The following is a 4115-nucleotide window of genomic DNA, read 5'->3' on the forward strand; positions in this document are numbered from 1 at the left end:
ATTTTGTATCTGTGTATTCAAAGAGGTTGGGATAGATATATAGTTGCATTCTCTTAATGAATAGAATGATTTGTTCTAATAGTGTTTGTAAATAAGATCTCAAGTCCGCATATTGTACAGCTATTAACCACTCAGAAGAATATATGCAGTGTATTATTTTTTGAAACTATACTTCCAATTTGATTTGAAACTGTCTCATTGCTATCTGTTTATCAATAAAATTTTGAAAAAAAAATTTTTAAAAAGAGCAAAAAAAAAAAACGCTTGGCCAAGGTCATTTTTAAAACAGGGTCACTAGAGTCTGTGATTCGTGTCTGATTTCAAATCTCAGTTAGGTTAGCTTTCCTCTAGAAGCAGCAGTTTGTGTACAATCAGTTAAACACAATATGCTAGGGGCTGGGGAGTCGACTCAGTAGAATAAGCGCTTCCCTGGCAAGTGCAAGGGCCTGAGTTCAATCCTCAGTTCTGTCAAAAAATAAAATAAAAATAAACACAATATGCTGCAGCTGCAAATGTAGGGATCATCAGGCCTCACTTTACAGATGAACCTTAGCCCTGCAGATGGAAGGCAATGTGTCTAACGTCCTGCCATGAATTACAGCAGCTTCAGGATCTTTCCAAACTCAGGGATTTAGGATAAGATGGAGCAAGAGAAGACAGCCCTGGAATAAGGCAGGTTTGCCTCTGCTATTCATTGCCAGGAAATGGAGATGGTCCTCCCATAGCTATACTTCCCATGAATTTTCAAGTCAACAATAACTAAGTGTTGCTTCCCTTGAATAATTCCAAATGACAGCATGAACAGATGTCATTTATGACCACCATGCTTACACCCTTTCTCCTTTGAATCTCCCCAAAGGTATCCGTTGTCATTAATTTGAAATACTCCTCCCCAAAACTCCTCTGCCTCATCACAAACATATGCATGAGTAGCCACAAAAATATGTAGGCATTGTTCAGTGTGACCTATTTCCATAAGTAATACCATATTCCATGTATTTTTCTTCATGCTATTTTTCACCCTCAATGGTATAACAATTTCTCTATAAGTGCATGTGGCTTGTTCTTACGCTTCTTACCCATATGTCATAGCCATTACAGTGACTTTATCATGTCATATTATTGTGTTATGAGATTGGATATCATTTAGGAAATTTCAAATTTCTCCTTTTATAATCATACCACATAAAAATCCTGTTATATATTTCCTGATGCTCATATACCATGGCTTCTCAAGGGAAGGCCCCCGAGAAGACCTGCTGGTCACAGGGTGTGCACATCCATGGTTTTATTAAATGCTGTCAAATTGTTCTCCAGAGAAGCATTGGAAATACCATCACCATCCATTCCAGGAGTTCATTTCTCCACTCCCTCACTGCCACTCACATGTCAAATTCCTACTTGATGGAAGAAAATGTTGCTTCTGTTTAAACTTTCTCAATTGCTAGGGAGTCTGAGCATTTTTTCTTTATGATGCTTAAATGTATCCCTTCTATATAAATAGCTTATTAATATCTTTTGCATTTTTTTCTCTTGGACTTCCTGACTTCTCTCCCAACACTACTTAAAAAGCACTTAAGCCCTGCTGAAATCTGAAGTGAATCATACCTCAGAAATCTCATGCTGCATTAAGAAAATGATTTGAAATGTTATTTTTAAAGGGTGGGGTGATGAATGAGGTTTGGCGGAGAAATGTGGGTGACAGGCAGACATGAAATGAAAAGACACCTTGTGAAACTGGGTGCAGAAAGGGGAGAATGTGGAGCTTTGAGTAAACCTTGTCAGTCTGCCTGCTGATAACTAGATGCTGCCTCTGAGCCCACACTGGGCCACCTGAGGTCCTGTTAATACAACAATGGACAGTATTTTCTTAATTTTCATATTGATTACATGGTGAAATCTTAAGATAGAAATACTAGATCTAAGAAAATATGTTACTAAAATTTATCTTTCTGTTTTTTTGTTTTTTTTTTTCCTTTTTGATGTGGCTGCCAAAAGCTTTGGAATCTCAGTTGGAGGCTCTTGTTTTATTTCTGTTGGACAGTGGTGGTCTAAGTGACAGAAACATTTACATGTCCAGCCTCCACTCCTCAAAGAGAAGCGCCATGTGTTTTTCGCTATGTCACTCTCCCATCCAGCCTCACTGACTCCAGAGTGAGTTGAGAAAGAAGCAAAATTCATGCATTTACTCCCTGGAAACTCAACTGTTCATGCAGGTAACAGCCCAGGGCCTCACCACAGCACTCAAACTTCAAAGTTACATCCACAGAGGGCTGGCCTGTCGCCTTTTCTTGACCTAATCAAAAGTTAGGTTATAATAGAACTGAGGACAGGACATTTTCTCCTGTCCCTGAAGGGACAAATGTCTCCCACCCTGAAGGATTCAGTAGTCACACTTAATGTGTGAAGCACTGGAAAGACCTTTTCAATGGAAGCTTCTTTAGTCTGTCACCGGGCCCTAAGGGCTCCCCCTGCTGGCCTTGCTAGTAAACTCACCATGCAGGTCTCTGCTTCCATTTAACAAGGGCAGTAGCTTTGAACTTCACATGTTCACCAGTGAAGAGTCCTGTAAGGCATAGTAAAATAATTCAAAATAGCTTTTAAAAATGAAAAAGTGGGAAGAAGAGAGATACATACAGTTCTAATATTAATTTTCCAAGGCAGTGCTATAAGAAGTGATCCCCTCTAGTTCTGGAGACCCCAAGTCCCAAACAGTAGAGCCATGCTCTCTCTGAGGGGCTCTAGGGACAGTCTATTCCTTGTGTTCCTTGCTCTAAGTTGGCATCATTCTACTTTCATCATAAATGACTCCCTTCTCTGGGCCTCTGTATGTATTTTCCTGTTTCTTTTTAGGACAGAACAAGAGTTATGGGGCACAGACTTCCAAGAAGACGAAGTTTGTCAGTGGCCTGAATAAGTTTCCTACTCAAGAGCTGGATGAACACAGCTGCTTTGGAGTTGCAGTCCAAGTGACACCAGCCAGGATGAAAGTCACTATTTCAGCCAGCAGGACACACAATGTGCTTGGTGAGAAGGGCTGGAGGATCCTAGAATTGGCTATGGTAGCTCAAAAGAGGTTTAGCTACCCTGAGGGGAATGCAGAGCTTTATGTTGAAAAGGTGGCAACAAGGGGTCTGTGTGCCAGTGCCCAGGTGGAATCTCTGTGCCACGTACACCTCAGAGGGCTTGCTATGATGTGCTGCAATTCATCATGGAGAGCCGAGGGCTGTGAGATCATGGTGTCTGGGGAACTCTGAGGACAGAGGGCTAAGTTCATGAAGTTTGTAGATGGCCCGGTTACTCACTGTGGGGACTCTGTCAACTACTGTATTGACACTGCTGTGTGCTGCTCGTACTGGATGTGCTGGGTATCAAAGTAAAGATCATGCTGCCCTTGAATCCAAGTGGTAAGACTGACCGCAAGAAGCCACTGCCTGTCCATGTAAGCACTGTACAACCCAAAGGCAAGATCCTTCCCCCCACTCCCATCTCAGAACAGAAGCATGGTAAGCCAGAGCTGCCTGCCAACCCCCAGCTGGTCCCCACGGCATGACAAGGTGTCCTTGACAGCAGTGTTTAGAAAAGGAGACTGCTACATGAAGACACTTAATAAATCTTGTACAGAAACAAAACAGAGCAAGAGTTATGACATGGCAGTACGCTCACTGGGATAGCGCCTCCCCTCTTCCAATATGATCTCATCCTGATTTTTACATGTATTATACCATCAGAGATCCAATTTCCAAAGAAGGTCACATTCTGAGGTTCCAGGAAGTCATGAATTTGGTGGAGTGTCTTAGTTCACCTTCTGTGATGACTACTGACTGGATAATTCATTCCAAGTAAAGTTAATTTGGGTAATAGTCTGGAGGTTCAAGGTCAAGGGACCACAACGGGTCAAGACATTCTTGCTGGTGAGGTCTTTGCAAAGAGCCACAGAGCATCACATTAGAATAGGGCGCACCCATGAGACACAGTCAAACTGGCTTCTATAACAAACTCACGCTCAAGATGACCCCTGAGCCCACTAATCTGTGAATGGATACACCTGTTCTTGAGATTGGCACCCTCACAACCTAATCACCCACCAACTGCCACCTCACACTGGGATGAAA

General features: G+C 42.1%; 1 pseudogene; it reads left to right on the forward strand.

Annotated features, from left to right (window-relative positions):
* The window catches only part of LOC101587666, a 19027-nt pseudogene extending 15474 nt beyond the window's left edge, over nt 1-3553 (forward strand).
* The last annotated feature ends 562 nt before the right edge of the window (nt 3554-4115 follow it).

Source organism: Octodon degus, unplaced genomic scaffold (genome assembly GCF_000260255.1).
Source record: "Octodon degus isolate 3935 unplaced genomic scaffold, OctDeg1.0 scaffold00212, whole genome shotgun sequence".
In the NCBI taxonomy this organism is placed as follows: Eukaryota; Metazoa; Chordata; class Mammalia; order Rodentia; family Octodontidae; genus Octodon; species Octodon degus.